The sequence below is a fragment of the Argentina silus genome (assembly GCF_951799395.1).
Source record: "Argentina silus genome assembly, chromosome: 8".
Classification (NCBI taxonomy): domain Eukaryota; kingdom Metazoa; phylum Chordata; class Actinopteri; order Argentiniformes; family Argentinidae; genus Argentina; species Argentina silus.
The window spans coordinates 7,993,631-8,007,637 of NC_139662.1; positions in this window are offsets into that span (position 1 = coordinate 7,993,631).

The window sequence follows — 14,007 nt, forward strand, 5'->3', positions numbered from 1 at the left end:
ACCAAGGGTAATCATACAAGAGTATTTAGTGTATCTGGGTGTGCTTTTGTACATTTCTCTCTTTCTCCAGTGAACAAAACAGCTATATTTCATTTTTTCTAGGACACTGTCTGGCAGAGATACAGTGCCACCGATCAACTGAACTGAATATTTTGGCTTTGTTTTAGCTGATTTGATCAAAATGTGATCTGTATTCTTTAAAAAATAATTGTCATCTTGTTCGAGATGACATAAAGTACTTTATTTTCTAAATATGTTGAATAAAATATTCTCACTTTTACCTGCAGTCTACAGAGACTATTTCTTTTTTCATTAGCTTGAACAAATGGAATAACTGCCATAGATTTTATCAATGGTTTTCAAAGCTAGATGTTTGTCTTTTTAATTTCCCATATCTCCAGTGCAGGGTTGCATATGTTTTAATATCAGTCAACCAAAGATAATTTAGAAAAACAAAAAAACAAAAAGTAATCAAACAATAAGCTAAAATATGGCCACAATTACTATTATCAAACGTGTCCTGAATAGTATCCACCACAAGAGATGAATGATTCATGACACAGTAAACTAAATCTGAAATGGCACCTACTCTGTTAGATGTTGATGTTGACAGGATGGACAAATCTCTCCTGGGCTGGTATTGGCCACTCAGCCCTTTACTCTGAGTGAAGCAATTAATCAGAGGATTGAATTATCCGGGAAATGAACATAAAATACCTGCCAAGGCAAGAGTGGTGTCTGGCTGTTACACAACCAACTGATTTGAGACGGACACCAGGATGTTGACACACCAAGCATCCATTTTACTGCTGTCCTGATATCAGACTAAATCAAGCGTTTTCAGAAATGATTTGGGATGTAATATTTGCAAATGTTCATCATATTGGTATGGTAATAGTTTCGAGTAGAGTTAGAGTGGATTAATCAATATGCAGATAATGTTCTCTTGTCCCTCAGCTTTAACTAAATAGAATAATGCAAAACAAGCATTTATTTCAAATAAATATAAGACAATTACATGTCATTTTAAGACCAATAAATTTAAGACAAGCATTTATTTCAAAGCACCATGGAAAAAATACTTCTTCTGTTTTGACAGTGTTGAACCTCCATAAAGAATTGTGTCTTCGTTAGTTTGCAGATCTAGCAGAATAAAGAGTGAGCTCAATTTACTGAGCTTTAAATTATTTAGATGGATGGTCTTCAGGGAGAGTTTCTGGATCTTTTGTAGTCGATATTTTCCTCAAACAAACTGCCGCCTCTGAAAAAGCACAGGATCACAAGCATCTCCTCTAGGAAGACAAAAGGGAAACTCCTCATCACAAATCTACCCTCTGCTGGGAACCCTGGGCGAACACGAAACAGAATATCACAGTGAACGTAACTGGGTTCAGTGTGTGAAAACGCATTCCCTGACCTATTTTCCCTTATATACACAGTATACCTTGAGAGCTATCCCATGATGATAATTCAAGCAACATTGTTCGTTGTTGGGCATTCATCCCTGAATGTGTTATGTCTGATATAAAGCTCTACATGTTTACACAGGGCAGTGAGTAGAAGAGCCATACTGTGTTTGTGTAAACATGCATTCACAGCCAAGCAGAGGAGATGGAACAGATGGCAGTTAGCGAGGTGCATGGCTACATGGATGGATGTCTTCCAGAAAACGTGATCTCCTATTCCAAAGGCGTTGTTGGCACTGTATCGACCACATGAGATGTAATTTAATGAACATGAAATCTCATCAAACACACAATCTAATTAAACAGCAGCCTGTCACATGATGTATTGCATGTAGCCCACAGGCTGCGGTGCAGAGCTGAGTGTCTTGAGGACATGGAGGGGTGCTCTGCCTGCACAGCTGTTCACACCCCCCCCCCCCCTCCCACACACACACACACACACACCCTCCCCTCCTCTCTGTAGGGAACACTCACAAGTGTGTGACACCACAGGCTCTTACCCATCACCTGCTGCTACGAAGGGGAACAAAATGTTGCGTTCCACAGCAGTTCCACGTCTCTCTGTTCCAGGGAACCTTTGGAGAACGTGTTAATCAGCTCCCCTGAACGCCAGCGAGAGGGAACAAGGTGTGCCGGGGGCAGGACATTGCGGATCAATGAGCCATCGCTCAGGAGAGAGAGAGGGAGCGAGAGGAGACCTGAGAGTAATGAGATCTCGTTCAAATGGTTGTGTAAGTGTGTGTGTGTGTGTGTGCGTGTGTGTGTATGTGCGTGTGTGTGTATGTGCGTGTGTGTGTGTGTGTGTGTGTGTGTGTGTGTGTGTGTGTGTGTGTGTGTGGTGAATTTCTTTGTGTTCACCCTTCTCTCTAACATAAACTGAAATTGCCATTTATTTTTTATTTTTTTTCTCCCCAATAAATAGTTATCTATCAGTGTAAAAGTAAAATTGTGCGATGAACTGGATTAAATGCGACCACAACTAAAGCTCAGACTATCAAAGCATTATTGGCAACCTTTCCATCTCATAGAATGATGTTCCTAAAAGCAGACTTGCACACCTGGCAAGCCGCAAATGAGCTGCCCTGTATTTCAGTTACGCAACGATGTTGAAACAACTGCGAGGGATAAGAAGAAGCCACCCTCTTCGAAACTATGGAGTAAATCACACTCAACAGTCTCAGACATTTCTATGATTAACATCATAAAGCACCATTCTCTGGAAGCAGACTACCCCATGAGGCCTTGGCTCGCTGACACAGCCTACAAATAAAGAGTATTTTGTGTTGAATATTGTATGACCCCTTCAGGAAGAATACTTCCACATGCTGTAGTCTGAAACTGGCAAAGAACTCATTGTGCTATGCTGTCAGATATTCTCTCAGGGCCCAGCTCTGCTGTGTGAGTTGTACACTACACAGCGGCCGAACCTCCTAAAAACCTTTGGCCTCAAACACAGTAAACATGTCTATACAACTAACTAATTCATGAGAACCAAGGATAAGTTACTGCCCTGAAACTTTTATTTTCCATATTCCATAACAGTGCAGTGCAGTGGGAACACCAAATACTGTCTGAGAGGATCTCAGAGACGGAAAACCACTGCCTAGGTAGTGTTGCAATGACTGGTATATGATATGCACTGTATGTGATAATATTCAACAAGGAGATATTGCTACAGTCATAACACTAAAATACTAAATACCACAGCCATGAATCGTTTTGCAGTCGAAAATCGGGAAAAATTGGAAATCGGGACATCATTCCCTCTGACTTAATGGGGCTAATTTCATTCAAAACTCTCCCTTTAGGACATTGACTGCACTTTCCCTACAGATCCGCTATTAAAATCCAGTTAAACCTCTCCACGCTGTAAAAATGTTAAATAAAAGATGCCCAGAGAAATTGCTGTGCAGATGAGAGGAGTAGATTGTGAGTCTATAGGGTGGTGAGAATTAACAACCAAGTCATGTTCCAGTGTACGGTGGTGTCACAGCCTGAGGGGCTCCAGAGTGTGACCTTAAGTAGCGTAGGGGACATAGGAAGGTGACACACACATCCGTTTACGTCACTGGCACAGACTTCACCACCGCCACCAACACCGTGAGAGGGACTCATTATGAAATCAATAGAGTGGAACGAGGCTGGTTGGTGTTTCAAAAGTGTTCTTTTATGTCTCCTAATTGACACAAGTGTTATTTTTTTCTTGTCTTATGCTGCAAGGTATTTGGTGGTAGCTTTAACTCTGGGATAATGCTCGTCAGTGGGCCTCTGATAGAAATGCTACAGTAGTAATACAGTATGTTACATTAAAGCAGTGGTTCCCAAACTTTTAACAGTCATGTACCCCCTGTCGGTTATTTTGTAGCCTAATTGATATTCTATGAACATTATCCCTTACATATTAGACATTGTGATAATATTATTCTGTTGGATAGGGTGCATGCATTTATTTTTGGTACTGAGACTGCAGTCGGGTATTCAACAGGACTGTTTGGGAAAGTAAATCACAGATTTATTTCGCGTACCCCCTAGATCGATCCACGTACCCCACTTTGACAATAGTGGCATTAAAGGAATAGTTTTAAACAAATCTGAACCATGGATTACAGTTCCCCCTGGTCCATAGACTACAGTCAGGGTAAGCAACCGTCTGACTAGACTTTAAGTTGCTCTTATACCTGTTTAGTAACACTATGATTACCGTGGTAACTACATTATATTGTTATCATTGTGTTGATGCATTTCAGCATGACAAGAGGAGCACTTTCACCAAAATGACTACACTACCAGAAGAACTAAGCACTGAAATGGTCAGGGTTTAAATACATATATTTCATCTGCTCATTTGTGGTGTAGTCAAAAAAGGCAAGATCAATATGATATCAAACCAGAGTGGCAATGCCAAACTGAACACAGGAAGTCTGGATATTTCTCTGCTCTGTTTGAGTATCATTCCTCTCACCTTGCCGTATTGTACCCTCTCCAGCACTCCTATCTCAGATTAAAAACACCAGTCGGCTGTAATAAAGATAATGCACCCTTACGGAGAATAATGTCTGATATCAATGATTTAACAACTGCCCTCTGTCCCTCAGACAGAAGAGAAATAACCCAGTTCAAGGCCACGCATACTGTATTACGTTTTTACTTAATACAAATATGAATAAAACAAATATGAAGAAGACAGCACATTGCAAATCAGACCACACTTGAAGCCAATTGCAGTAATTCTGAAGTCATAATATTGCAGGGGTCACTTTGGGACACTCAAAACAAGGAGGAGGAGGAGGCCTGGGTTCATTCTCTGACGCAGCATCTTAGTACTCTTATGAGGAGGCCGTATTTTCAAAGGACGAAGGCATTTTGAAAAAAGTTTGGTGTACAAATGTCTTTGAAGCACAAGAAAACCAACCCACTGTCGCAGATCTCCATTTACCCTCAGGGCATTCTGTTGGACAGCAAAGAGGCAATCAGTCCTGCATCTGTTTGTTCCCAAGTCCCTTTTACCCAGGGAACAATGAGATGAGGAACCGGAGAGCAATCACTTAGACTAAGGGACAAACACCGCACGCACGCACGCACGCACGCACGCACGCACGCACGCACGCACGCACGCACGCACGCACGCACGCACGCACGCACGCACGCACGCACAGAAACAAAATTGAAAACATTTTCTTTTGAAGTGTGTTCCGGGGGAAGATTAGGCATCTCCTCTTTCGTTTGATGAGGTACAGCGAGTGACAGGTGGTTTAAGGGGGCAGTGCAGTGGGTGGATTTGGCTGGCATGTGAGAGGGCTGGCACATGCCAAGGAGCTGTGGTTGGACCATAGCCATGGCTGCAGTGATTACCTACAGTGAACCAGCATCCACAAATATCAAGCAAGAGAGTGGACCCCTGAAAACCATCAAATGTTTAGAAGAGCTTCAAGGCCTTTTAGTGCAATATAGTATATGTTCTCATCATTTAATGCACTGACCTTATTCCAAATAGCTTTTTCCTGGGCGATGCTTACCCACCTTCCGAGTAGAAACGACCCAATCTAATGTAATGGTCTTTGTCCCATAATAGCACGCATTTGTGCTCAGTCAACAAATCCAGAAGCAGAAATCAAGACATTTGACAACATGTATTCACCATCATACACTCATATGCTAACATTTTGTTATGTCAGGCATCAGAGGAAAGTGATATTAAATAAAAAACTCTTTTTGGGGCTGACTTTTAATATTCCTCTCAGAGCCTTTTACCGTGCTGATGATGACCTGACCTGGGATGTGGTGTTCCGCTTGGTTTGTCTAACTCACTGGAAATTCATATGCGTGAGGAATGCTCCATTACAGCGACCACATTCATCTTGGGATCAGCAGGAAATCATGATCAAACCTGTCAATCTAACAGGGTGGAACGCCTGCAGGCACTGTTGTTAAGAGTAGTATTACGGACACACGCTTTATAAAGAATAAGATGGATCACTGGAAAGATGCAAAACATTACAACGCATGAAGGTTTAACCCCAAAATAACCCCATTGTCAAAGATCTGCTGGGACTCAATCACACACTTACCCCTTCACCCCGTTGACCACATTCATTTATTATTTCATTCATTCATCCACCCACCCACCCATCCATCCATCCACCCACCCATCCATCCATCCACCCACCCATCCATCCATTCATTCATTCACAGATTCTCCCACTGACTCCCAGCTGGTCTGACTGTGTGAGATATGAGAGACTGCTGATCCTCTTAGTATCCATTTTGCCAACCCCCCCCCCCCCCCCCCCGGGTGATATGTCACATTTGAGAAGGTTGACTGGAACAGGAGGGGAATACTGATGTGGCCCCTCGGAAGACTCAGAGTATGACACTGCAGTATGAAGAGATAACGTAGGTAACGTATCGACACACACATCTCTGAGAGCATTAGGGCCACTGTCATCACTTCAGAATGAGACTGACTTTTTTTAAACGTTAACCGCCATCAGTCAATTACTGCAACTCTTTCACACATCATCTGGCCTTTTACGGTTGTCAAAATGTTGACGTGCCAACGCGATTAGATAGATGCTGAACTCCTTTTAATCAACTTTTCATTCAGATAAACCCAACAACTTAACCCAGGCTAATATTATGGAAGCGTTAGTGCCAGTGCTCTTCTTAACTCAGGGCAATAACAGCCATCTGATGAGGGCAGTCAGCATCCAACACAGCTGTAGTGGAGTTATTAGATATAGACATATGAATGGAGCTGCAGCATCGTGAGAAGACTGGTAAAAAGGAAACAAGGATTCTGACTATCAATCTCACCATCTCCTCAGTAAACTCAATTCAATGGAGAAAAAAACAAAAACCAGAGGAGAACTTTCATTTACTTTCCCAGATAGCCTTTCTAAGAAGATGAAAACAACTGACGTCAAATCCGCCGTTTTTGCTGCATAAATGATTAATGAGTGGCGTGGGTTTTTAAGGTGATTACAAAGCAGGAATATTCTCTTTGTCTCTGTTCAGTGGCCTTCCTCACCTTTCCGCGTCTCCGCTGCTTTGAAAAATGTATGTCTCAGTCATTTTGCCATGATGAATGAAGGCCAGGCTTGTCTGTTTTATCAGCTTTAGACAGATAGGACAAAATAATAGGAGGAACAACTTTAGATAGATTTCTGTTTGGTCAGTGTGCGCGTTTAATATTCTCTTTGAAAAGTGGAGAGAAGAGCCAAGAGGATAGTGTGTGTGTGTGTGTGTGTGTGTGTGTGTGTGTGTGTGTGAGAGAGAGAGAGAGAAAGAGAGAGAGAGAGAGAGAGAGAGAGAGAGAGAGAGAGAGAGAGAGAGAGAGAGAGAGAGAGAGAGAGCTTTGATCTCATGTGTATGTTTTTATCTGATGTTAAGTGCGTGGTGAAATGGCCTTTAAACCTTCATAAACTTGAAACATGAAAACTCAGAGATAGAGAGGATGAAGAATGCATACACATTCATTGATGTACATTATCACTTTCTTAACCCCCATTCAAAGACCGTCTCATCCTCCCCAGCGATGGATGTTGTCCGTCTCCTCAGAGTTTGAGAGCTTGCAGCAGGATCTGCTCGAGCTGTCCCAGGCCTTTGATCTCCCACTGTTAAGAGTGTACAGCTATGAAGCTGTGTAACATCAGCCCTCTCTCAGGCATAGTCTCCAGACACTAAACAGCTTGACCAAAGAGATTTTACACTGATTTATCACGGCTAATGAAATCAAAGAAAATGCTGGGTCACTTATATAATGTCCATGAATGGTGAATATTTATGTGTGTGTGTGTTCCGTGTACTATCCTGGTTTCTAGTGTGTTAGGAGACTCTGTGTGTTAGGAGACTCTGTGTGTGTGTGTGTGTGTGTGTGTGTGTGTGTGTGTGTGTGTGTGTGTGTGTGTGTGTACGCCAGGGGAGACTAGTGGAGGAAAGAAATCATAGGTTTTGGATACCATTAGTGTTGGATATCATTCGTCATTCCATTCCATGCATTACAATGAGCCCGTCCTCTGACTTCTCCCTCCACCAGCCTCTACTGGTATGCAAGTATGTTGTGATATCATTGTTGACAGTATTGTGTGGAGGGCTTTCAGCTCATCTGGCAGTATCGGGTGTAAAACAGCAACAATCAGTATTTCATCAGCACCTGTAAAACATTAGCAATCTGTTCTGAACCCTCAACAGCATTTCGCAGTTAATCCAGAAGATGCCTGAAGTTGTTGTGAAAGTCTAAACTTTTAGCTTGATGTTGAGCGTTTTACATAACATCACACACATCTCTATCCTGTTCTTTTCCTCTGATCTCACGAAAACCCTTTGATTCCAGGCTTTTTAGATCTACCCCAGTGGGTACCAATGCCATTTTTCAGAGATGAGGTGGAGACTGTAGGCACGGCGTGTGTGGTGCAGATAACGTTAGAGACTGGAGCATCTCCGTCGCTGTGAGCCAGACTGTGCTCTGCTGTGCCCTTGCAGTGCTTCAGGGACACAGAGGGAGGCAGATGGCAGTCCCTGCTCAGCAACCAGGGAACCGTGACCCGGAGCACCTAGACCCAGCTGAACACTCACAACAAACAAGCCTCGTCATATCATTACGTAATTAAAGTAGAACACGTAATTTCATTTTTTTTTTTCAAAACACAGCGGTTCATTCAGGGAGTGGTAGACTACTGGTGACTGACGTGAACTGAAGAAATCCTCTTCTAGGAAAGCCTCTTCTTCTTCCTCCTCTTGGTCAGTGTTGTTTCGAATCACTAATGGTAGTAACACCGTTGGTTACCTGCGATGGCAAATTGAGCAGTTTTACTGCTGAAAGGTAAATCATATTAACATCTGTTTATGCTGAAGATGCTAAATAAAATACAAGCCATGCCTCCAGCAGCTTTTCATGCTGATATGACTAAATCTCACCACTAGCCTCCTGCATTACCTACAATAATAACAAATGATATGCAGGCACAACACTATTTCGAAAACTCCTAATCACAATTTCATTAGAAAACTGCAATTCCTATGAAAAACTGTCTACTGTCCAATTGTGAGGAACAGAGCGAGACATTACTCTATTGTCCTCTCCTGTCACAGTGTTGTTATTGTTGGGTTTTTTAGGACAGTTTATTGCTTTCGGGGGAAGCATTTTGTCATGATTCATAGAAAAAACAATCACCTCAAATCACCTTGGGGAGGACGAGAGGTGCGAGATGTGCCACTAACAAGACATTAAACAGGGGAAAATAACTGCTGCTCACAACAACACACCCACACGTCTCCATTACCGGCTCATTTGTTTTCCTGAAGAAGAGAAGCCCAAGCTTTCCAACCAAATGCTGTAAGATCAGTTCCATGGGTTCCTACGGCTCCTCCAGCTTTGTAAATCAGTTGGCAGATTGGTTTATAACCTCAGTTAGACGTCTGCCTCTCCTCCTGAGGACTGAACAGCAAATGGCCGCCCGTCTATCCACCTGATACGCTATAAAATATGTAAATAGAGAAATGGAGGCAGCTGTAAATATCAAGCCATGAAACTGCCTCAGCAGCTTTCTATTGAGTCTGACACAAATCTCTGTACTGTAGAAAGAATGTTGTTCTAGGTATGCCTCTAAACTGAATGTGCAATTGTGTATCTTGAACAAGGCTCCCTCCTGAGCAATATGAATATCTCAATAGGACTTACCTGCACAAATAAAGGATAAATACATATAACAAAAGGTTCAATGTCTATGTCAGGCCACTCCAAACAAATTGAACCAGTAAGATTTACAACATACCTGATTGAATTGGCCTTGGTGTAATGAGAGCCTTTTAAAACTGAGATTGCCTGTTGGAGGAGGTATAACCGCAGGGCCCTCACCCCTGCCATCACCCCCACTCCACTTGAATAGTGCTGCAGACATTCTCAATAGGAGTAAACACTATTCTCCCGGAGTCATATTCCCTATGCTGCTCGGCTGGGTATAAACACACCTGTCTGTCAAGTGCAGGAGAACTGGCCTCTTGAGAGTTAGTCAGACCCAGAGCCAGAGCCACTTCAGTTCAGCCGACCAGCTGTAAATCCAACAGCAGCTAGCCTAGCTGCATTCATATCAGAGGCTCCCAGCACGGCGGCTATGGCAGGGCTAATCTCCTGGAGCTCTAAACAATGTGGCTGCCAGGGGCCGGGCTGCCAAGCCCCTTAGAGCTACAAGCTATAAGCCCCACTCTCTCTCTCTCTCTCTCTCTCTCTCTCTCTCTCTCTCTCTCTCTCTCTCTCTCTCTCTCTCTCTCTCTCTCTCTCTCTCTCACACACACACACACACAGCAGCAAAATGATCCCTAGCCCTGCCCTACCCTAACCTACCCGGTCCAGCTCTGCTCTGCTCTACTCCACTCCAGAACCTATTGTAGTGTTGGAATTGAAAAGCATCAATGCATCATAAGTCAATCTGTGAATGTTTGACCCACAAAGCTCTGAAGGTGGTCCTTCTGAAACATAAAGCATATGTCCGACAGTACCTTGAGTATGGAGTCTGACATATTTCATCCATGTATGTTATTCATTATTGAACTCACGAAGAGGAAGATTGAATTGGATATATGAGACCACTAGATAAATCAAAATAGCCAGTGTGTCATGGACGATGCTGGTTAAGAGGCAGGGGATGGTGTACATTACTACACATGCTCTGGCTCTCCTCCCAGACTTGCCACAGTTCATCATACAGTATCTCATTAGCATCAATAAATAGTGTCATATTTGCCAGCCCTACTCACCCACTGCATTATTCAATAGACATGTGTAGCTTCAGATGACACACTGAGGACTTGCCAACGATATAAATGGGTTAGTGAGGCTAGTATGGGGAATGAATGAGGTCATACATTATTGGAAAAGGCAGGCTCCTTCCATGGATGTCTGGTTATTATTCTCCACCATATACCCACAAGCCACCATAGAGAATTACTGCATTCACCTATTCAACGGATCACTCAGGATGTGGGGCAGTGTTCTAGTTCTGCAGTCCTCTGGGAGAGGTTGTATTTTTTTCACTGTTTCACAGTGGCTTGTGGTCATGCATGCTGCATGCACAGTACTGCATCCAGTGGCCATTTTGTAATGACTGTACACCCAACATACTGTACGCTATATGTATTGTTTCAATATCGACGACTGCACAGTAAAGCTCCAGTACAGAGATACAATTGTTTCTCCATGGAATTACTGTTTTTCTTTTTTTTAGACAACCTACTGGACTACCTACATCTCAATTCTGAGGATATTTCAGAGCTGGGGAGAGGTCAGTGCTTCGAGATGTAGGCTAGAAATCTGTGGAGAGTTTCTTTTCAAAGTCCAGTTACAGTAATGATTGGCTGTCAAAGCTAAGAACAAAGAGTCCTACGAGCTGTTCTCTCTCTCTCTCTCTCTCTCTCTCTCTCTCTCTCTCTCTCTCTCTCTCTCTCTCTCTCTCTCTCTCTCTCTCTCTCTCTCTCCCAGCCTTCCTCTCAAAGCATGCATATGAAGTAGATGAGAACAACAGAGAATGGAGAGCTGGGAGGTCGGTACCCAGTACTCACCTCACCTCAGAACCTCTCAGACTCCCGACTGGCTTTGCACTTCATTAATTAAGTGAGATACATTTCTATGTCGTCTCAGTCCATGCACACAGTAATCAACTCAGTACCCGACTTATTTCACACATTTTTCAAAGTGCTATACTATGAATAATAGATGCTGTTTCTCACCTTCATATATACTACTTAACATTCATTAAATGCTTGTGCTCATAAATGCTTGTTTCAACAGCTGCAGGTTAGCTGCACTAACCGTGTAGATGGGTAAGTGATCAAAAGATGTTGTTGATATGGGTTGAAAGGTGGATTGCCAACAGTTTGACAGTATCCATTCCTGTAATCCGAACACACCAATGAAACATCCACACAGTACTCTAACCTGATAAAAGGAGCCTGGCTATAGTCTATAGTCTATAGTCTATAGTACTCCCTGTATAGAATAGGACATTTCATCATTAGAATGCTTCTTATACTTACCAACCACACAGGGGGCTTTGCTCATGATGGAAACTACCTAATGAAAAAATATAATGAGATGAATTAACATGCAGTCCCAATAGAGATACACAATTTGTGTTCATGATTACATTCTGAGCTTGCAAATATCAACGATGCAACAAATAACAAGGAGACGCTTGTTTTGGTGATTGGATCCCAATGTGTGATGATACAGCGCCTTCGTGTCATCAAGGCTTTGATTGGATTGAGCCTAATTGGGGTTGTGATCATTAGGGTTAACATTGAATTCATTATTGTAGGTGGAAGAGGTAATTATAACATCATATTCAGATATCCTCGATAGAGACATTTCCTCGATAACTCAATCTGGGATATATAGAATGGAAAATAAGAAAATGTAAATGGGATAATATATATATCATGAACATGTTATATATATCATACATGAAAACAGCAACATTAAAGATGATTCCCAAAGCAGAATAATTCATGAACGCTGGCTTGTTTTGCCAAAGCAGAATAAACAACTTGGGAGAACGGAGCCACTCTTGTTGACGGATTCCAAATTGTCTTGTGTGCCTAACTAATGTCATTTACACAGCCAATATATGCACACATAACAAGAGCACAGCTGGGAGCAGGGAACAATCCTGAATTGCATGAAATATTCAAATAGTTGCATCAATAGTCTTCACCCCAAAGTAACCCAGTTTATGTTTAATATTTCTGCCAACCAGTGGCAGCTTTTTCATTGGATAGTACTGACAAACAGCCCCATTGGTTAGATTTGTATATAGCACGTTATGGGTTTTGTAGCTGATGTACAGCCCATATCAAGAAGAAGCAGAATGTTATAACTTTCCTGTTATTTGCATTGACGCTTGTATATAAATTCTATATTCATGTGTATGTATTATGAATAAGTCAATAATACATCCTCATTTGAAGTTCTTTTGATGAAATCTTCCAAGCCTCTCTACCCTCTCTTTGTCTTCCTTTGTGCTGCAAACTGTCAAAGAGTTCTGCCTCAGCAGGAGCCAAAGGAACAAATGTACAGTTGAGTTTAGCACCCAGTAATTTGGACACACAGCAGAGGTCTGTACAGTCTCGCTCAAGTTAATTAGAGATTAAAAATAAAGCTTCCCTCCCACACTATCGGAGCGAACACTCCTCTCCTTTGAATATTCCACTCACTGGAAGAACAGCTAACTCCCAAATAGGTCCACACAGTACAATCTTCAAGATGTACTGTGTCGTTATTGTAACAATTTGGGCTATGTCAATCAATATCTCTTCGACTCACTTATTCCTCATGTTTTTCATATGGTTGGTCGAGGGACCCTAGACAATGGCCTATCTGCCTGTTTAGTAGCACTTTGTAACCTTAAAGAAAAGCGCTATAGAAATAAAGGGATTATGATTATGATTATGATTATTATGAGTATTATGATTATTATGGTTATTATTATATGGTCCATACCAAAAAGCATATCTGAGGCTTTCAGCTGTGGTTCTAAGAAATCAAGTGAGATCCACTCTATCAGTTAATTAAAATATTTGGATAGAAAGATGTTCTCTATGAACTGTTTTCAACACACGCAGGACGGTAATTGATGGATTGTGTATCAAATTTACATAATTGCTCTACAGCCGGGCACAGTTTGATGTCTTACCATACATCACTTCTTCATGATGACAGTTGAGGTCACAGATCAAATAAAAAGCTGTCTAAAATTCACACCACTCATTCCTTACACACAATAACTGACTGCCTTGACTAACAGTCCTGGTGCTGTTTTAAATATCTATAGCCCCATTAATCAATGTACTCATCCTAAAAGACCATTTTTGGACAAGCTGCCAAATATTTTCTTTTTATTCAGTGTGGCTCAAGACCAGCAGGGGATAACTGTTTTGCCTGATCTCTCCTTGTTTGGAAATATTCAGTAAAACAGATCCAATCTTCCAAAACATATGCCGATTATTAAACTATATGTGTTTTTAGTGCTAAAGAGAAGAGGATAGGAAC